Consider the following 23,700-nt stretch of genomic DNA (forward strand, 5'->3'; position numbering starts at 1 on the left):
GGTGCATGAGCAAAACTACCATACTCATGATTTAGAGTTGGCGGTGGTGGTCTTCGCATTGAAGATTTGGAGGCATTATTCTTATGAAACCCATTGTGAGATCCACACTAACCACCATAGTCTTTAATACATATTCAGCCAGAAAGACCTTAATTTGAGATATCGCAGGTGGTTGGAGTTGCCAAAGGAATATGAAATCACTATTCTCTATCAGCCTAACAAGGCAAATCTGGTAGCAGATGCTTTGAGCCAGATGGCAGTGAGTATGGGGAATTTGGCATTCTTATCAGTTGAGGAGCAGCCTTTCACTTTAGACATTCAGTCCTTAGCTAACCATATGGTATGCCTTGATATGTCTGAACTGGGTAGGGTACTTGCTTGTGTAGAGGGTAGGTCTTCCTTGATGGAGCAAATTCAGGCACAACAGTTCAAGGACTCTCAATTAAGGGTGATTCGTGATAAGGTACTCAATGGAGAGGCTACCAAGGCAACTTTAGATCTGGAGGGAATTTTGAGGATTGAGGGTCGTATCTGTGTTCTAGAGTTGAAGATTTAGTTAGGTTCATCCTTCAGAAGGCCCATTATTATAGATACTCCATTTATCCAAATTCAGTGAAGATGTACTATGACCTACGACAATATTACTGGTGGTGTAGAATTAAGTGAGATATTGCAACTTCTGTGGCTAGGTGCTTGAATTGTCAGCACGTCATGTTCAAGCATTAGAGGCCAAGTGGTTTGACCCAGTGACTACCCATTTTAGAGTGGAAATTGGTGTGGATAGCTATGGACTTTGTAGTGGGTTTACCACGTACCTCCCATGGTTTTGATTATATTTGGGTCATCGTAGATCGATTAAACAAGTCGGCCTACTTCTTACCGGTCCAGACTACCTATACTTCACAGAAGTTGACTCAGATTTACATTTGAGAGACGTTCCAATTTCATAGGGTGCCAGTATCTATCATTTCAGACCGTGGTTCTCATTTTACCTCACATTTTTGGCGGGTATATATAAAGAGAGTTGGGTAGCCGACTCGAGCTTAGCACAGCTTTCTACCCCAGGCTGATGGTCAGTTAGAGAGGACCATTCAGGTCTTAGAGGATATACTATGAGCCTGTATTATTGATTTTGGGTTAAGTGGGATCAGTCATTGGATTTAGTAGAGTTCATATATAATAATAGCTATGATTCGAGCATTAAGATAACTCCCTTTGAGGCATTGTATGGTAGGAGATGTCATTCCCCAGTGGGGCAAGTTTTATGCATTTGAGGTTAGGCCTTAGGGCACCAATTTTCTGCATGATTTGATGGACAAAGTTCGTATGATTCAGGAGAGGCTCCGTACTTCCTAGAGTAGGTAAATGTTATGTTGATCAGAGGGTGTGCCTTTAGATTTTGTGGTTGGAGACTGGGTATTCCTGCGAGTGTCGCCTATGAAAGGAGTGATGAGATTCTGGAGGAGGGGTAAGCTTATCCCCAGGTTTATTTTCCCTTTTGATATCTTGAGACGGGTAGGGGAGGTATCTTATAAGTTGGACTTACCCCCAGAACTTTTAGGTGTTCACCCTATGTTCCATGTTTCTATGTTGTGGCGGTATATCCCAGTTGAGTCTTACATGCTTCAGTGGTATTTGGTTCAGTTTGAAGATTCCTTAGCCTTCGATAAGGAACGTGTGGCTATTTTGAACAAGCAGGTTAGGAAGTTGAGTAATAAGGAGATTCCATCGGTGAAAGTCTAGTAGAGGTAACGTCCGGTCAAGAAGGCTACTTGGGAGACCGAGCAGGACATATGGACTCGATGTCCTTACCCTTTTGATCCACCAGGTACCTTTCTTCCTTGACTTTACAGTACGAAAGTCCTTTTAGTAGTAGATGTTGTAATGACCTCTAACGTCATTTTCGTACTTTTGCATGTTTTTACCATTTTACCCCTTTTCGTAGCTTCTTTATATCTTTAATGTGATGTTGGGATGGGTAGAACGCTCCCCAAGGTGTTCAATTGAGTTTTGAGATTGTTTGGCCATTTTTAGGCTTATGGGTTGAAAGAGTTGACTTTAGTTAACATCTAGAGATTCGGGCATCATATGAAAATTTTGAAGGTTTCACAGCTCCGGAAGGCCCATTTTGGTCTAGAAGGGAGGTTGATTTGGGTTTTGGATTGAGTTTTTATGATTTTTCGTTTTAACTTTAATATTCTGGCCAAGTTTGACTTTGGTCAAAGTTTTTAGTAAACGTGCTCGGATGAAAATTTTGCCAGTACGATTAGTTCCGAAATGCTGAGTTTGTTCTAGAATGACCTTTTGTTTGGTTCCCGAGGTGCTGAAAATGACTTATAGACCATTTGTATATTTTGAATGCTTTCTTTGGAAAGTATTTACTTTGATCAACATTTCAGTTAAACGACTTTCGTTGGAAAATCTGTCGATTCCATTAAGTCCAGAATTCCATTTCTCGTTGGGTAGCATAGTCCGTTTTTATTCGAGGGTTCCGAATGAATTTTGGACCCCCATCGGAGAAAATCTCATTTATCCAAAGTTTAGCACCAGCTAAACTATTGGTGCTGGAAAATTTTTACATCGCATTCGCGTGAATGACCATCGTGATCGTGATGGGTTAACTGGACCTTCTAGAAAATGCGTTAGTTATGGCCATGTGTATGAGATATCAATCAAACCCTTAGACTGATATATATTTCGTAAATATTCTTCTTCTATGCTCTAATTCTGAAAGTTGGATATTTGAGAATATCATTCTTCAACCAATTTTTAATTCTCAAAGAGAGATTCAACTAATATGAAAATATTGTATTCTGTCTTATGCTTTCTCTCAAGTTAGCAAGACCATCAAAAATGTTGTTCACTTCCCTGTAGCAGAGGTGAAAGATGTAGTTTCCTTGCATTTTCAGGTAATTGATGTCTCTAATGACATGACCTACTTGCCAGTCAATCATAGAGTTGTTATTGATCATGTTAATGATAACTAAAGAGTCTGATTCCACACTAATATGATAACTAAAGAGTCTGATTCCACATTTGTATCATAGTAACATTGTTAGTGCACCATTTAAGTCCATAAAGAATAGCCTTAGCTTCGGCAATATTGTTGGAGCATTGGCCATAGTAATTGGTAAAAACCATAATCATGTTGCCTGAAAAATGTGCCCTCCACCTGCATTACCAGAGTTACCTTTTAGTGCATTACCTGGGCTAGGATAACTCTATGAGAGACATTTAATATATGTTCTAGGCTTGAGATTTTCAATATGATAGTAGATATGTATCCATTATTGTTCACGATGTATAGTAGGATGTTGAGAAGTGATCAACTTCCTAAAATGAGGAATGACTTGACATACAACTCCACTGGGAATACTTTTGATGTCGTTAAATTTGTGGTTGCATCTAGCTTTCTAAATTTTCCAAAAATTAATAGAGGGCAAACACTAAATAAGGTTTGCATGAACTTTCTTTTCGGTAGTGCTAAGCCACAAAGTCATTAAAGTATCTCGGATGCTTCTCTATCTTATAGTGATACCACAAGATGTAGAGAAAAATTTTTGAACATACTTAGCAAGTTCTCCATGTTCAGGTGATCAATGTTTTCCAAGTGACCATTCTTACAACATCTACATCTGGATGGTCCATGAACTTTGTATTTTTTAAGGTCCACACCAATAGGCAATCTTATTCTAAGTAGACTTAACATGAAGAAAGAAACTTTGTAAGGCAGTTTATTGTGCCATATATCTGCTTTAGTGAAGGAGTTATTTCTAATTTTTCTTAAGACTTGCCAAGCTGATTTTATAGTAAGCTGACCAGGTTTGTTAGGAGTCCATATAGGGAAGTCTTCACTACCCTTATTGATAGTGATATCTTTGATTTCATGAACCAAATGGATAGGGAGAGTATTGTGAAGCTTGGTTAAGTTCCATTCTTCAATTAGAATAAAGTCAGAGAATTTGACCTTCTTAGATTTGTAAACCACAAGGAGACATTCTACTAGAGGACCATTGCCCATCCAGTTATCCCACAAAAAAATATCACCTTTTGCTTGTAATGTTACTCTAGTTCATTTCCTCAATTTTTTAATCTTTTCAGTGAGTAGAGCTTTTCTGAAGAGACCCCAAGTTATTTATGATTTGTTGGCACTAATAGTTCAGTCGCTTAGTCGTTCGTTTAGTTTTATGTTAGTTTTCCTATAATGGAGTTCTTGAAGTTTGAACGGTTGACTTCAGTCAAAACTCTAGAAAAACGACTTTAGAATGGAATTCTGATGGTTCCATTAGCTCAAGAAAAGATATTTTAGGATAGTAGCATGTTCGTCTTGAGTCCCAAGGTTTTTTTTAAAAAATAATTTTAACGACCCTAGGGGGGGGATCAAGAGTTTAGCAACACCCCCATGTCTTAGCATAAATTAAAAAAAAAGTACAAGTAGAGGGACAAAAAACCATACCTCCGATCCTAAAGTGGTTCATAAGTCGACTAACCTACTAAGGTCAGTCGACTCATCCCCAATACTATGAAAAGTAAAACTAGGGACTATGCATCTAAAAGTGAGGACTTCTCTCAACACAAAGAAACTAGGAAACATAAATAAGGGAGACTGCCCCCTCCCCCCCACTTATCAAAGTAGGAAAAGAAATAAACCTACACTTGCCCTATTCAATAAACCTATAAACTTAACTAGAAAATAGATATATTGAAAAAGGAAAAGGGAGAACAAAAGAAGTATAGATGGATCCATAGTATAAAATAAATAAAGGAACTGAAATTAGTGGGCTTTCTTAATTCTCTTCAATTTTCTCCTTCTACAGTTAGTCATTTACAGCTTCTCCAAAGTGTAGTGTCCTTTAGCTGTTGTAGGAAGTTGATATTAGACCTAGAAGTGATGTGCAATATCAAAATTATGACTCCACTTGGAGAGGGAGTTAGTAGTACCATTAGCTTCGCTATAGGTGTGATTGCATTGAAAAAACTCTAGCTGACTTAGTGAGTAGCTTATAATCAACCTCTAGAATTATCCTATGATAACCACTTTGTATACACTAGTGCACTCCATGATTGACAACTTGTATTTCATCTTGGTTATTGGTTCCAATTTGTAATGGGACAGTGAATACATAAATCATGTAACCTTGATGGTCCCTCAATATCCCTCCACCTACAATTTTCTAAGGTTATCTATTGCACTTCCATCAGTATTGAGCTTGTAAATGTTGATAGGTGGTTTGGTCCAGGTAACAGGGATAATATTCATTTTTTGAGTGCACTTTTCCAATAAAATAATCAGGTCCCTCTAGTTATTAGGCCACTGGAGGTAAGGGAAAGCAGTGGCAAGGAGATGGGTGGTGTCTTTGAAAATCAAGCACTTAACCTTGGAGATACTGGACTGATTACCCTATACTTTGTAGCACACCTATAGTTCCACAAGCTCAAGAACATGGAGATGGGGAGAGGCTGAAACAAGAGCTTTAAGCCTCATTATAGGACTCCATAATCCACCATCTCATTAAGTGGTTTCTCAAAGGAGTTTGTCTATAACTCACACCTAAGTAATGAGAGAAATATTTCCAACTATGATGTGCAAAGTGACTAGCGACAAAAATGTATTCAATATCATCCATACCTGGTCTAATACAACATAAACAAGCAGCAGGTTCCATACCAAAAATAGTCTTGTAATTGGTAGGAAGTTTCCTTCTTAAACCTCTTTACAAAAGAAAAGAGATTTTAAAAAGGATGTTTTTATGCCATATGTAACTGTTGGTCATCATTTTTGTTTTCTTTTGTCTAATGAATCCCATGCAAAGGAAAATGTAAACAAGCCATTAGTAGTAGGCTTCAATATAGCAACATCTAGTATCCCTTGTTGATAATGGATATCCATACTTAGAATTTTGGGAACCAATAGTGGAGGGGCATGTAGTCTTACAATAGCTTCATTCCACTGTCCATTAATGAAAAAATGAGAGACGCTAATGTTATTGGCTCTTGAAATGTCAGTTCTGTAATTCCCTAAAGCTCCATCTCCTATCCAATCATCCTACATAAAGTAATTGCTTCCTGACTGAACTTTCCAACTGATATGAGGTTCCAGAGACAATTATTCCTCATTATATATTTCCAGACAAGAGATTGTCATGTGTCCTATTGTTTGGCTATATGATTTGCTCTTTGGCAGTATTTAGCTCTCAAGAACTGTCCTCACAAGGAGTTTTTAGTCCTGATTAACCACCATTGCTTTTATTGAAAGGAAGTGCAAATATCAGTCAAGAATCTCACACATATCCCACCTTCTTCATAAGGAGAGCTACGATTTTCCCAGGATGTCCAATGGTATTTTTTTCTATCTTTTCCCCATCCCCGGAAGAAATCAGTAGTCAGGATCTTGTGGTATTTGATAGTAGTTTTAGGAGATAAAATAGGAGACGTAGTCTGAATGGGGATAAATTGGAGAACATGCTTCACAAGAGTAACTTTGCCTCCAAAACTTAATATTCTAGCTTGCGAACCACTGATTGTTTTAACCGCTTTTGCCACTGGTTCTTAGTAAAAAATGATTTGTTGCCTCTCTGTAGAGAGGAAAACCAAGATAAGAAATATGACTCCCTTTCTGAGTGAATCTAATTATTTCCTTGATCATATCTATAGTAGTAACAGGGGTTTTAGAAAAAATCATGAAGTGGCATTTCTCCTTTTTAATAAGCTAGTCAGAAGAAGTCTCATAATTAGATAGCATTTTCATGATTATGTGAATAAAGTCTCCATTGCTAGAGGTAAAAATGATCATATAATCCTCAAAACTAAGCTGATTAATATGAGGTCCTCTAATCCCCATGTGGAAACCTTTGCACATCTAATTTTGGTAAAGGAGGTTCAACATTCTAGACAAAACTTTAGCACAATATGAATAATGCTTGAGAAAAAGGATTCCCTTGTTTGAGCCCTCTATTGGAATGAAGAAACCCATGCCTAGTGCCATTGATAATTAAAGAGTACCAGTTGTTTCTCATAATCCTCCATACCATATCAATGAATTTTTCCCCAAATCCCATCTTCCTCAAAACAATACATGTAAAGGAACAAGAGACCCTGTCATAGGCCTTAGCCATATCCAGCTTGATCACAACATTATCTCTTTCTTTAGGCTTTTGATCCCATGAGTAATCTCTGGTGCAAGCATGATGCTATGTGAAATACTCTTGCCTTTAACAAATCCAGACTGATTATCTGAGATACGATTGGGAAGGATAGGAGAAAATCTAAGACAAAGGAGTTTGAATATGATCTTATTGGTGAAGTTAATAATAATGATGGGTTTAAACTCTGTAAGTTTGTTAGGGTGATCAACTTTAGGTAGGAGGACAAGGGAAAAGAGATTCATAAACTTGGGCATGATGTGACCACATAAAAAGGATCCCATTTGATAATCTCCCAGCAATCTTGAAAAGACTTACCTCCCATACCATCAGGACCTAATTTAGATTCATAGAGTATATCACATGTTTCAATTCTTTTATGGTAGGGATGTACCCATACTCTTTTTTAGACCATTGGCTAATTGTAGAAGTTAATCTCTTAATTCTCTGATGGAGGGTCCACATAGGATTGCCTATTGTTTCTCTGTTCAAACAATCTTTTGTATCCATGAAAGTTTTGTTCTCAACGCAACAGTGAAGAAACTTAAATCATCTAGGATTTTTTTCTTGTTTCACTACCATTTCCATTAATAAGGGACAGTGATCAGCTCCTATAGAAGGTAGATGAACAATAGTTGTTTGAGGCATGTTCTGTAACCAGTTGTCATTCAATATAGCCCTATCAAGTCTCTTTCAAACTGTAGCCCCTTTTTCCCTTTGATTGGATCAAGTGAACTGTTAACCATTGTATCCGAAATCAAAAAACCCAAAAGCTTCAATGCTACTTATAAATTCAAAGATCGTATTCATGTTATAAGGTAGACCACATTTTGTTTCTTTAATGAAAGTGATGCCATTGAAGTCCCCAATAGTGAACCATGGTTTTTCTAAATTTGAAAAGTGTAGAAGTTTGTCCCATAAAGGCCTTCTAAGATGATCCTTACATTTAGCATAGATGAAAGAAATTAAAAAATTATTGGTAAGCTGTACATTTTTGAATTCATAAGTGATGTGCTATTGATCCGTCTCCACCACATTACAAATCCAGTCAGTGTTCCAAAATATCCAATTTTTTCCATTTTGGTTTCAACATGCATTATCCATATTTAAATGCATTATGTACCTATTGAGTTGTGAGTTATCAGCAAATGTCTCAAGAATAGCAATCAAAGACAAGTTGTGTAGTTTCTTGAGGTTTTGAAGTCTCTCCAAAGAGCCTTTGGTGTTGATACTTCTAGCATTCCAACTAATGGCTTAATCATTAAAGATCTCTACTCTTGGACCTAGTTGTGGGTCTACTAGAATTACCAGATGTACTAGTAGTTGGTTGCTCGGTGCTTTCCCTCTAAATGTTTCTACCTCTTGGAGATAAACCTTATTTTTCAACAGCTTCTTGAATTTCTTCCTATAGATCTCTATTAATAGTGAACCCAAATGCTTTAATTAAATATGCACTAGCCTCCTCATCCTCAGAATTATTTTCATCAATAGATTGAGTATCTTGATCGAATTCATCCTCATAGTGAATGACCTGATATTCATTAATATTATCAGGTGTTGTATTGAGAGTACACATTTCTTTAGGACTTTCCTGTTGTGAATGTTGAGCTTCGTATGATGTAACAGTTTGTCTTTGTTGCCTCCTTTATAGTGCATCTCTTTTTTTCTTGCTCATCCTTTCCCAGGACTTGTTGTTAGGAGGTTTAGGAGCTTTCTCACCCCCCCTTTTTCTGGGACCATTGCCTTGAAATTCTGATTACCATGTATTTAGCACTTCCTTTCCCCTGACAACTTGATCCTCATTCAAAGATATACTGAAATGTTCTGCCATTTTTGATTGAGTGGAAGTAGGGGCTCTAAGTTCACACCTAAAGTTAGTGAATAGTTTCTCATATAAAACATGAGACAAACTCAGCCCCTCCGACACCCCATCATATAGGATAGAGGTTCTCTCCTTTTCATTTCCATCCATCCCTCCTTCACCATAAAAAAAAACTAAAGTAGAGACATAATTAAGGGGGTTTTGGAGTATTAAGAGTATTGAGTCAATACCTCTGTTAGTCTCCATATGCGTTCATGTATCAGTACCTGTACAAGTAATATGGGATTCTCAGGATTTTGGGAGCTCTTAGTCAATACATGTTCCTTGAGCCTTGTAGTTGTCTTGGTTAGATCCTTTCTCCTGACCATGAATATTCTCCTTACTAATGGGCTTCTCTCCAACTTGTCTAGTGGATTAATCTTGTGAAATAAGATTAACATAATTATTATGGATAGGAATAAGATTAGTGTTCATACTTGTCTGCAAACACTATTGATTCTGAAGTTCATTATCTGTTTTTTCTGAGGAGAAATAGATTTATGTGACTTGTTCTGCTGAGTACCATTTTAGCTTTTGAAGTTCTTCTTTCTTGAGTTTGCCACACCTCTTCTTTGCAGTTATTAGTCTCTTCAGGTGTTTGTTGTGCAAGTTTGAGCCATTAGGCATACTAGCCTTTAATTTTAAGTCTAAGTTTGATTTTGGTCAATATTTTTGGTAAACATACTCGGATTGAAATTCCATATGCGTGCTTAGCTCTAAAATGTCAAGTTTGTTCTGGAACGACCTTTTGTGTGGTTCCTAAGACTTCCTGCCTCATTCCGAGCGTCCTTGTGGATTTTGGCTTAAAATGACACTTAGGTGTGTGACCCACTTTTATTGACATGACCTCAGATGGAAACTTTAACTATGTCATTGTATTCGGAACATCGAATTTGGTGTGCTACCATATCTGATTTGTGGGAATGGGGTTCCAAACGAATCTAGAGCACCTTATCGAGAGTTTTGGAATTGGCCAAAGTATGCTATTGCAGCACCTACTGGTGCTAGTGTTTTTCTTCAGCATGAGCATGAAAAAGCCACCGTAATTAAGTAGGAACACTTACCTTAGCCATCGCGGTTGTGAGGCCCCTAGTCGCAATCGCATAGGGCTTCTAGAGAGGTTTACTTATTTTGTCCATCACGATCGCGAGGTTTGACCATCACGATCATGATGGTCATTTATCCAGGGTGTTGCGATCGTGACCCAAGGTCCCACGATCGCGAACAACATTTTTGACTGGTCTTTTAAATTAGCCCAATCATCCATCAGCTCAACCTCAATTTGTATTTTTGCAATTTCTTGAGCTTCAGAGATTTATTTGAGGAGATTTTAAGTGCTATATGTTCATATTGATTGTGTCTATGTAGAGGAGTGTCGATAATTGTTAGGTACTCTCCGTTTGATGTAAAATCTCTATTTTAGCTGCTACCCTTGTTATTTTCTTAGCTTTCTTGGTAAATAATATTACTTATTTTCGAGCACCGAAATATGTCATATTTTGAGACACAAGTTCAGTAATCTAGAATTAACCTTTTTAGGAAGTCAATTTTGGAAATTCGAGTATGGGTCCTATAATCCTATTTTAGACATAATTTTGGGTCCATCTCCAAAAAATATGATTTTTGTGTCAAAGAATCCGTATTGATGAAGTGATTAATATTTTGTTAGCATGGAGGCAATTATAGGTGATTCAGAGGTGGGAAGCTTCAAATTGGTGGATTCAGAGTGCGCGTTATCGACTTCGAGGTAGGCTATAATATTTCACTTTGATTGTGATTTATTAGATATTGTTTAGCATATATTGAATGTGATTTAGGTTCCTATTTACCGAGATTAGAGTTCTCCTCATCCTATTCTGCTTTCTTTGTTCTCGGTTAAGACTTAGACTAGAACAGTGTTGTGAAATCCTTAATTTAGGTGATGGACCTCATTTGTGGTATTGTCGTAGCATTAGTATCCTTTTTAGGATTGTTATTGATTTCCATAGGCTAGGTTTGAGCCTTATACGTTTTATCATGTGTTGTACCGCCATTATATCTAGGCATAGCTTCCGATAGGGCTTATTTTGGATGGTGTACCTTTATGCTAGTGCTTGAGACCTTAGTGATTTGTCATAACCATAGGTTTGGATTAGTTGTGCTCGTTGAGAGTTGAAACGGAAATGGTTATGACCCTTATCTAATTTGAGCCATTTCCTGATTGCTTCACTTTGTGTTTAGCGGTAGGCTTATGATGTCTTTATATCTATTATGTACTATTGGGATCTAGGCCGTATTTGAGGAATGATTGGATCCTAGGTTTTTTCCCTTGTCTTGATAGTATGGTATGACTCAATGTTATTTTTTGGACTCTATGTGTCTTATTTGGATGCTGGTGATGTCATGCTTGCATTGTTTGAGCATATTCACATGTTTTGTGGTACGATCACGATTTATTCATAGAGTTTTACTACTATTTTTTGGAAGGATTTCTCACAATTTTACTATTTTTGAAACTGGTTTTTAACGAGAGTTGTACCACCTGAATTATTTGGATACTGGTTTTGAGACTTATGAGGTTTCAAAGATGTGCTACTTTTTATACTAATAGTTTTAGCATCATAAAGGATGCAGTTAGGTTTACTGATATTTGGTGCGGCATCGCCTTTTTTCTACATTGGCTACATCTAGGATGCTTTTAGCCTATATTTGACTATTCGACGCGGCGCCACCCTTTTCTACATCAAATTGGATACTTACTCTCCAATAACACTATGGGGATGCTATATATTTATATAAGACCTAGTTTAGGCCTATGTAGTATATATCGACATCCCACGTACCATAAGGGCCCATCTGACTGGTGCATCACTGAACTAGATGAGGGTGTTGCATGGATCTCACCTGGTGGGTCTTTACACTTGGGTTTGATGATCTCTAAGAGACACTAATGATGTTACTGGTTATTACTACACTCTTGCATTTATTAGCATTGGCTACCACCAGTATACTTGTTTGTTGTTTGGTCCTCCAATTTATGGGGCCGGGGGTATGTTTGTCATTGTTTATACCTTCTAAGGGTAAGAGCATTTTGTTGGTTATTATTTGATTATACTTGTACTTATCTAATGTTGTATTTCTATGTTGAGTTGGATTAGTCCTTAGCTGGCTATGTTATTAGTAATGAACGTCGGTATTCCATTATTGATTAGTTGACTCCTATAATGATCTCTTATTGTAAATAAGTTGTTGGCTTGCACTTTTAGGTGCATTTCTTGACTCTGCTTATTTCTCTATGTATCATTTCTCTTTACTCTTATTTCTTGCCTTACCTTGTTTAGCTCCTGATTAGTTACTTGTGTTGTATTTACCTAGTTATATGCTATTTATATCTTCTTTATTTGTTTAGCTTAGTCGTCCTATGCCTATTTAGTACCATTCTTTGGTATTCATACTACACTTCTGCACCCTACAGATCATAGTATATGTTAACGACGGTTATTTGGACTTGGTGCGGAGCAGCTTCCATTGAGAGATTGGGTTAGCTCCTAGTGTTCATAGTTGCCAATTTCTATCTATTTTGAATTAGGACTAAGCTTTACTTGGTTTCAATGACTCTCTATACCTTTTTTTGTATTTGTGAAAGCGTTGTAGTCATATTTTGTTAGATGCTCGATTAGTGATTGATGCCAAGTCCTGGGGATGGTTCTTGGATATTCTTCTTTTATGTTTATTTCTCTTCTTTTCATCATTATCATTTTGTTTCAGCTTCATATGTTTCTCTTCCGCCTAATAGCCCATTGCTTCTGGTTCTGGGCTATGGATTAAGCTTAACTACTGGCGGGTTATAGTAGGTGTTATGATGACCTGAGAAATATGGTTGTGACAAGTTAGTATCAGAGCCAGGTTGACCGACACCGATCGTATGTGGGCAATGCCTAGTAGAGTCTTGTGGATAGGTATGGAGACGTTTGTATCCTATTTTCAAAAGGCTATAGGGAATTCTTATGAAATTCTGCTGATTGACTCCTTATTGTGTGTTTTTCTTCAATTAACTTCTAAAACTGATCATTTCAAATCCACTCTCTATTAGATGTACATGATGCAGTTTCCAGTGGAGATGGTTGGGACATCAGTAGATTCTACCAGAGTTTCGATGGATGGTTCTAAGGCCAGAGATAGGTTGATGGTTCCCCAGTAGGGTTGGTTATCAATATTAGAGTATGTTATGGGATTTGTTGAGTGGAATGGACATAACCCTACATCATCCTCTACGAAATGGGATATGAGTCAGGTGTTCGTCAAAGTGTTGTCTTTTCCACTCTATTTGGTGTCAGAGCCTTGATAGAGGCTGGGTCTATCATTTCCCAAGTTGTTAGTCATGCGAGGGCGTAGAGTAGGCATGGGTTGAGGCATATAGAGATAGTGGTAAGAGACCTTGCCATGATCACAATGGAGACCACATCCCACTTCGGGGTGAGTAGTAGTTCAGTGAGAGTCATCTTCCTTCTAGACCTATAAGGCCTATAATAGTAGCACCTCAAGTTCTAGGATGTTTTGAGGCAGGTCATGGAGATTACAACGAACAGAGTTCAAGTCAAACTTCTCAAGGTGAGCACATTGGTCCTTCAGGTGTTGGAGAACATCCTATTCCATCTGGTTCTTTTCAGCATGTTGACATCGGTGATGGTTGCTATGAGTGTGGCCAGGTAGGCCACTTTGTTAGAGTGTGTCACAGGACACTGGTGCAATCATCTAGGGGAGGGACTCTTATGATAGGCCCTACCAGAGGAACTTAGGCCAATCTAGCTGGCCTGTTCAGGCAGCATTGCTTTTTTCTTGGGGTAGCCAGCATCGTTAGGGTGGTCCTAGCACGGGCTAGAGTTCTAGAGGTTTAGCTTGGGGTTTAGTAGACCGTGGTGGATATCTTCTTGTGGGCCATTCTTCTCAAGCCTATTATGTGATATCTCGAGTATTTGAAGGTTGGAATATCATATAATAAGATTAAGCATTCCTAAAATAGTCTTGGTGTATTTTTAGGAATCGTATATTGAACGATAAGTTTTTTAAGAAATGGCACAAAATAGTAGAGTGTGCAAAAAATGCTCATTACGGAATTGCTCCCCCATAGTGTAATTTCTCCTAAAGTCAAAATCTGGCCGAAATCTCATTCGCTCAAAATTGGCCTATCTGGAAACAAATCTGTGTCATGGACTTGGGTGTGATTTTCTGTTTGTATTCAATTTTTAAGTGGGGGGACTTTGGACATTTTCCTAACTACTAGTTAATCAACACAAATGTTTTTAGGACCTAATTTGGCTTTATAAACTAACATACACCTCTAAATTCATTCATTTTACCACAATTCACCTATTCAAGTATTTATCTCTCTACAAAAGCTCTCAAAGACTCCATTGAAGATCCTCACAAAATTCGCTCAATTTCTCCATCAAAACTCCCAACTTCTTCAAGTTTCTTTTGTCTTTTCATTAAAAGTATGTGGGTATTTTATCCTAGGGAATTTTCACCCATGGAGCCCAACAAATTTCCTACTTTTTCAATCAATTAAAGTATGTCATTTTATGGGTTTATGATCTCTATTTTAATTGCATGAATTATGAATTCTAGTTATGGTTATGAGTTTATTTTAAAATAAACTAACGATTATTACATTGAATTGAAGAGCTTTTTTACGAATTTTACTACAATGATCTCTAGGGTTTCATGATATGGATTATGGGTATTTTCAATTATGTATCCAATTGATATTATTTTCATGAATTATGTATGGTTTGACACAAAGTATATGATCAATCATGTCTGCAATCCAATTTCATGTTTTCTAAGTCAATTGATCATGTACTCATGTTTCAACAATAATTTCAAGTAAGTTATAATCATGAAATTCAACTATGCAAGAATATTATATGAGTAAGGGTGACTTCAGACCCTAATAATTTTTCTATTCATAAAGATGGAAGTCTTACACCCACATTAAATGAATCACATGATAATGAGATACTCTTATCAACAAGTTTTATGAATGTTTATCAAGGCATATGAATCACTCATGAAAAGTAATGAATAATGACAAATGTGTTATTCCTATGATATGTATATATTATGATATGATATGTATTCCGTGGGATGTTATACTTAGAAATGAGTGGACTAGTGGCGATTACCCATGTCCGATAAACTACGCTCCACCGTAGGAAAAAATATTACAGGCGTGTATCCAATCTTAAGAGATTAGAGGCAAGTAACCAATCTCAAGGACTAGAGGCAAGTACCTGTTCTAGACAATGATAATGTTGGATGGAGTCTACCTTATCAAGTAGCCTCCCCTCTTCTAGATGTGGGGATCATTGAATTCTATGTTATGGCTCGCATGGTCTTAATATCGGTTATGATTATCTCCCATATATTTATGGTCCTTACGATGTTTTACAAGACTATTCCTTTCCTTTACTTGTATATGATACTTTTATAGTTTAAAGTGCTTTAATCTTTCTTATGACTACTTATAACTTCTATTACTCCCTTTATCATGCTATTTGAAATGGTCACTTGCGCAATATAGTTTTATCATGTATTTCATCACCTACATACTTAGTACATTCAAACGTACTAACATATGCTTCTTTATCTACATTATATAACAATGTAGAGATGGGCGCTCCATCCTCTTCTTGTAGCTAGTTGGTGATCTATTAAGGATTGTGTGGTGAGTCCTCATGCTTCGAGGGCAAACTGAGTCTATATTTCCCTTTTGACATTCTTATGCTATGTTCGTATATTTATACTATTCCATGTCGTGTCATTACCTTTTTTGAGAGTGAGCTAGGAATATATCTTAGTCCCCGCCTATGTAGTCAACTAGAGGCATGTTAGATATATGTGTATGGAGTCTATGTTGTCTTATTTCATTGGGCTATTCTATGTTTTCTTGGACTTTTATGAGTTTTCTCTTATTTGTTACCTTGTATATGCTTATGATATACTAAGAGGCTATGTTGGGGTTTCTTTGGGAATCCTAATTGCCGTGTCATATCTAGGCCCTAATTTGGGCCGTGACATATTATACTCGTGGAGAGTTCAATCATTGGTCAAGAGAATGCCCCATGTGGGAGTTGATCATTTAGACATTATTAATATGTATTATTCTCCAGACTAGATTTATTGGGCCATACCGTATCTGTGGAGAGCATTGCCATTGATCTAGAGAGTATTTCTTGCGTGGGACTAGTGCGCAGTTTTCTCATCCGGGTCAGTTTCATGGTTCTACAGCACATCGATCTAGTGACAATACCCTAGGGGCATGAGGTAGTAGTTGTGACGCTCAGCTTGAGGTCAGTCATGATTCATTCCATGCTTCTACAGGTTGGCGAGAGGCCGAGGATCCATGTATCAGTTATATTATGCAATTTCATTATTTTTCCCTTATTACCTGTATTGTGTGTTTTGGGTGTTTTCTTACTCATACGTTTCTATTTGATTTGTTATTGGTCCCATGAATATGGTAGTAGCCTTACTTGGACTTATGTGGATATGTTTCAATGTTGTAGATAATTTCTTTTAGTAGTGGATCGACTAGGTCGGGCTACCTTGTTAAGAGTGGTTATTAAGCAACTCTTCATGACTTTTCCCTAGTGTCTGTGTTATGAGGTTGCGGCTGAGATAATTAGTTGTTACTCTCTGTCTCACCTACTAGTTGTTATGTTGTGGTGTCAACCTATGTTAGATAGGTGGCTAGACTAGCTTTTTAGTTCTAGGAGTTGTGGTGCTGGAGAGATCTAGTTGGCATAGAAGGTTACCTTAGTTGTGTGTCGTCCCATTAGATTAGTGGTTGTTTAGCTCTTCTTACTATTGTTCTTAGCTAGCTTTGCTTTGATTAGTAATTCTCTTCTGCCATCATAGTTTTCTTGGCTTAGATGATTGTCTCCATTGCTTGGCATTGTTTTGTTCGTAGTTGAAAGATTGGTTTTTGAAGTATTACATGAATGGAGGTGTTGCATCTTTAGAGTTGTGGTAGATCCCACTTGTCGATTCTTTCCTATTCGTTCTTAGTATTTTCGGTCCTAAGGCCGCAAAGTTGAGGTTGCCCCTTTTACCTACTTGGTTAGTTTGTTTGTGGCATTCTTGGTGTTTGGATTTATTGGTAGTTGGAAGATTTATAGCTGTTGGAGTTGTGAGGAAGATAGTGTAGCCTTCTGTGGTGTTGTGGTAATCCTAGTTGGCCATCATTTCTTGTTTTCCATAGTCTTGTTCGCAATTGCAAAGTTGTGGTTCGTTTGTTCAATCCTTTGTAGCTATCTCCTTTGAGGTTTTTGGCACTTGTTTATGGTTAGTTGGGAAATATGTTATCTCATTGCTCCTTGCTACTGCTATTATTGGTAGATCTTCAGGCTTTATTTGTCATTTGGTTTTTGCTTGAAATATAGCCTAAGTTTGAAAATGGGAAGCTGTTTAGAAGGTTCATCTATAGGATGAGGTACAAGTAATGTAACACCCCATGTTATTCTACCCTAGACTAAGTTTGAGGACCATGAGAAAAGTTGAGAAAATGAACTGATCCAGTGGACCACGAAGTGTCACCTATTATTTGTAGAGAGTTCTACGAGTCCTAGGGATGACTCATAGGTCCTTCCAACACTTAGTAATTTTTTGAATTCTAAAAACTTTCCTACAAGTGACCTAAGGCCTCGTAAGGGTTTTTATGAGTCTTATAAAGGGCTCGTAGAACCTCTTGACCCTTAGCCAATTTCAGAGTTTGAGGTTTGTCCCATGAGTGGAAATAACGACCCGTTAAAGAGATTACGACCCATAAGAGGGATCCGTAGACTCAGTGGCATGATTCCAGTAGCTACGAGAATTTTTACCTAAGGTCTACGATTAGGTCCTACGATCCGTAGAAAGGAGTCCGTCGACCCCAAGCCCTATTCCAGAAGAAATCATACGAATGGTCTTTATGACCTGTCTCAGGGTCTACAACCCATAGAATCTAGTCGTAGTCCCATTGTGCAATTTCCAAGGGAGTCCAATTTTGGACATAGGCTACTATGATTGGTCTTCTACGACTCGTAGAACAACTCATAGATGGCTAGAGTTTGTTTTTACTGACTGGTAGTTTGGTCTTTTCCCACTCTTTCCAAACCAAAACCCTGACATTTTGGGTCATTTATCAGTCTCTATACGCCTAAACTCTCATAACACTCAGAATAAATTGAGAGAAAGGAGTGGTGAGGATAAATAGGCTAGGGTTCAAGCTTTCCACTTTCATTTGTCAAAGTTCGATTGTTCTTGGTTTTACAAGTATGTAAGGCTTATTAGAATATTAAACTATGTTCATCCACGTGCCCTACATCTTCTTTGAGTCAAATTGATCCTAGAGTTGATTTCGAATGTTCATATGATTTGAATTTCTTGATGGATTTATGATCAGGTTCGAGGTATGCTACGATGTTCCACTTTGACTAGGATTTATTAGATATTTTTTAGTATATATTGCATGTGATTTAGTTGGTATTTTCCATGATTAGATTTTTCCTCATTCTATTCCATTTTCTTGGTTTTCGGTTAATTCTTAGACTAGAATAGTCTTGTAAAATTCTTAGTTTAGGTGATGGGCCTTATTTTGGTATTGCCTTAGTGTTAGTATTTTTTTAGGATTGTTATCGATGGACTTAGGCTAGGTTTGAGTGTTAGATGCTTTATCATGTGTTGTACCGCCCTTATAGCTAGGCGTAGCTTTCGATAGGGCTTGTTGTGGATGGTGTACCGTTATGCTAGTGCCTGAGATCTCACTGGATTGTTGTAGCCATAGGTTTGGCTTAGCTGTGCTCATTGGGAGCTAAGATGACATATTTTTGGGTAAGACATCGATCCTAGAGATATTTTCTCCGCTATTCGATTTGAGCGATTTCCCAATTACTTCATTTGTTTAGCGGTACGCATATGATGCCTTTTATGTCTATTATCTATTGTTGGGCCCGAGCCTATACTCGAAGAGTGATTGTATCCTAGGTTAGTTCCCTTCCTTTGACAGTATGGTATGACTCGATGTTACTTTTCAGACTGTTTGTGTCTTGTTTAGATGTCGGTGATGGCATGCTTGCATTTTTTGGGCATTTTCATATGTTTTGAGGTACGATCCAAATTTATTCATGGAGTTTTACTACTATTTTTGAGAAGGCTTTTTTAGGCTTTTACTATTTTCAAAACTTCTTTTAACGGGAGTCATACCATTTGGGTTATTTTGACACTGGTTTTGAGACTTATGAGAAATCAAGGACGTGCTCCTTTTTATACTCACAGTTTCAGAGGTATCAAGGATGCGCTCGGTTTTACTCATATCCGGCGCAACGTTGCCCTTTTTTCTACATTGGCTGCATTTGGGATTCTTTTATTTTATATTTGACAACTCGGGATGACGTCACCCTTTTCTAGTTCGACTTAGCTACTCACTCTTTGGTACCACTATGGGAATGCTATTCGCTTATATAAGACCTAGTTTGGGACCAGGTAATGTATATGGAAGGCCAAGGTCTAGGGTGGTCTACACACTTAGGTTTGATGATCTCTGAGAGCCACCGATGATGTTACTAGATTTTACTATAGACTTGCATTTATTAGCATCGCCTATCACCAATTTACTTGTTTGCTGTTTGGTCCCCGATTGTTTTGGGGCCAGGGTATGTTTGTCATTGTTTGTACCTTTCATGGGTATGGAAGTCATATTGGTTAAAGACTAATCCAACTCAATCTAGCAGGGAGTACCAACAACAAATACAACATAAGATAAGTCGAAGTATAATCAAAATTGGGTGAGCTCCTGGTGTCTGGAGTTGCCAATTTCCATCTATTTTTTATCAAGACTAGTTTTTTCTTGCTTTTGAAAAATGTCTGCACCTATTTTGTATTTGTGAAAGCCTTGTACTCATAGTTTCTTAGATGCTCGATTACTTACTGATGCCAGGTCTTGTGGATGGTTCTTGGATATTCTTTTTTATGTTTATGTTTCTTTCTTTTCATCATTATCGTTATGTTTCTGCTTCATATGTTTCTCTTTCTCTTAATATCCCGCTTCATTTAGTTCCAGGATAGGGGTTAGACTTACCTACTGGTGGGTTATAGTAGGTGTCATCATGACCTGAGAAATCTGATCGTGACATTGCCACTTTCCATTGGATATATTTCTCATTATTTTGTCTTGAATCCAACAACCTTTTCCATATGTGAGATTTTCTAGGTACCTCTTTTTTTTTAGATACGATGAACTCTTGGGAAACATTTTGCTTCAAGAAACTGTCTCCAAATGTTGTTGTTAGTTTTGATGTTATACCACATCTTGCCACTAAAGGCTTGAGATATATCGTGTATTGATATGAAGCCTAGTCCTCTTTCACATATAGGGAGGCTAAGTTTTTTTAGAGCTATCCAGTGGATTTTGTTCTTGCCAGCAAGATCACTCCAAAAGAAATTGGCCATGATCATTTCAATCTATCTCATGGTAGTTTTAAGAAGCAAAATGACACCCATAATATGAAGAGGGATAGATTGGTGGACAACGTTTAATGAGAATAACTCTTCCAGCATGAGAGAGCATCCTCCCTTGCAAACCATGCATTTTATAAGCTATCCTAGAGACAATTTTTCCAAAATAAATTAATAACTTTCTTTTTTCCAAGTATAAATAAGAGCTCCTAAATATGTAAAGGGAAACTGGGAGTGATTGAAGCCAATCAAATATCTTATGTCATTAATCATAGATTGGGAAGTATCAGATCCAACCAGGAAACGAAATTTACTTTTGTTTATGAATTGACCAGAGCATTCTTCATAAACATTCAACTTATTCATTAAAGCAATAATAGAGAGGGTCACCTGAAGTAAATCGGATAGTATCATCTTCAAAATTGAGGTTTTTAACAATAGGACAACTTATGTTGATAGTGTAGGGGATGAAACTCTCATTCTCAAATTGATCCATTAGAATAGAGAGCTACTCAGACACTAATAAAAATGGAACGGGATATAGGACCACCTTGTTTAATACCCCTACTAGAGTTGAACTATATCAAATATGACTTTTATATTTAAAATGAAGAAGCTTAAAATGATTTATTTCTCTAAATTTTTCAACGATATTGATGAATTCGATTACCAAATCAAATTTTGATCTAGTGGAAAAGGCTACAATCATGATAGTTATAATGAAGTAGACACAAATGTCATCATCGAAGCCTACAATAAGTATGTGATGAGCCCATATTTCTTATGCCATTGTATAGCACATAGATGATCATTTTTGTCATTTTCTCTATAAAAAAATCAAAATCTTATATCAATTTTGACTCACCGGCAAGGAATGAAACAGCCAATCTTTTCTAGTCTCTTTAGAAAAGCTTGTCCGCAAAGACTTTAAAAATTATACGACCATCATGTTAAAATTTGTCAAATATAAAATACAATCAAAATTAGAATATAAAATACATATTTCCTACTAGTCAACTCATTTTTTAATCAGAAATATTTGATTTAAATTAAGTAAATAAAGAAGAAACACACTTGAAAAATATAACTCCCTAATTGCTTCAAAATTGTCACTTACCTCACAATTTTCTTAGGCCCAAAGAAATCGATTAACAATATTAAAATTTCATGATTTTCCTTTTAAATGAATTAGTTTTTAATTTATATTTCTTCAAATGAGTTGATTATTAATCAATCAAATTTATATTTAGTGAAGGATAAGTTTTCTAAAATTAGAAGTCATAATCGAACATAATTTGTGAAATATTATGATATAAAAATACAAATTTATGCTCCAAAAAAACAATTTCTTGGAAAAGATAAAAAGGAACACAAAATAGGTAAAATTGCAAATAGCCTATTAACTAAAGGAAAAAAGTCAAAATCCTCGTCAGCAGGTCATAATTACAATTTAATAATTTTATTATAGGGGTTACGATATTCTAAATACTAGTCAAAAAGTCACATTTTTTACACTTCATATTTTATACTACCCAAAATGTCCTTCCCATAAAATAAATGGTTACTCTCATAGGCAATCTAAAACAATGGCTATGACCGTCATTTTCTTTGGATTTCTTCAATCAACAGTGGTATAAATACGAGAAGTTCTTGTTTGGTCTTTCTTCTACTACAAGAGCTTCTCAAAAGATAGTTTTATACAAATTTGAATCTCATTTTTATTGGCATGGATTTGAATTTTATGAAGAAGAAAACACCACCGATTATTAGTGGAAGCAACCAAGAATGTGGAGAGCATTATGCATTGTTTCCTTGAAATGTCTAGAATTGTACCCGGTTCTCATCCTAGCGATGTTGGCATATACTTGTCGCCTTTTTGCTCACCTAAAAATAGGTACACATTGCTAGCTCTTTAACCGATTCATTTTTGGGGTTTTCTTAATTATTCCAAATATTCATTAATATATTTGGTATTTGTTATTGGTTGTGTGTCTCAAAGTATGATGTCCGATATAGATGAAAATGGTGAAAAACATATGATTTTATGTGGAGTTATTTTAGAAAATCTTGAAAAAGTTTAGCTAGGATCTAAGCAGTTATTATGATCCAATGTGGATTTTGATACATGAGTTGATGACTTGATCAATCCAATGTTTTATATAGTGTCGTCCATCAATGAAAGATTGAAACCACATGTACTAAATGACAAATTGTGTCATGACCCGAAATCGGACCATGATGGCACCTACTAAAACCCACCAAGTAGTCAAGCCTAAACCCAAGGACACAAATTTGTGGAAGACAACATTTAGGTATAATTATAATAATAAAGGATGCCAGGAATAATATATAAGAAATGGGTCATATCATAAACCTGTAGTTTGATACAAAATATACAAAAGAGGCCTGAAAGTGACTGGAAAGACAAACTAACACAAGACCAAATCCTCGGACCTAGTGTCACTTATACAAGAGCTACTAATTATAGAAAGGTTATATATACAGGAGAACTGACTAAACAAAATTAAAAACATAAGTCAGTACAAAAAAGGGATAGTAGCAAGTCTTTGGAAGCCAAAAGCTCACCATGATCCAAGTTGATGACAGTCAATGAAGATCCAACGCTTAGGGAGGGTTATAGAGATAATAGAGTCTAATAAATTAGCAGCAAGATGGAGATAATACTCTTATAAAGGTTAAAGGCAGTGAAAACTACGAACAAGTATAAAACAATAATCAGGTTACCACAAAAACTACCACACAATCCATAACTCACATAAAAATCCAGTACAATGCGTATATGGCTAGTGTAGAAAGAATGCAAAAAGTTCTAGAGTTGTCTCATTGACTGTCCCGTAGACCCCGATACAACTATGGAACCTCGCCTCAGCTTATCAGAAAAGTAAAACCCAAAATTTAGTCTGCGGGCCGCCGGAGCTCATCAACATATGCATAATTAGGTAAAAATGGTACTTTTCCTCTAAAACCAAGTTTCCATTAGTAAAATCAGTCAAAAACCAGTATGTCTCTCCATTGGAGTTTAAATCCATAAAAAAGTGTAGTACATCGCAAAATAGCTCAAAGCCTCTTCACTTTCAGAAATTAGATGTGAATATTCTATGATCATGCTTATGCACAAACGCAATCCAATCAATATCTCAAAATAATCTAACTCATGCATATAATTGGGTAAACCACCCACCACAGCTCAAAGGTACGAAC

This window comes from Solanum dulcamara, chromosome 10 (assembly GCF_947179165.1).
Source record: "Solanum dulcamara chromosome 10, daSolDulc1.2, whole genome shotgun sequence".
NCBI classification, from domain to species: Eukaryota; Viridiplantae; Streptophyta; class Magnoliopsida; order Solanales; family Solanaceae; genus Solanum; species Solanum dulcamara.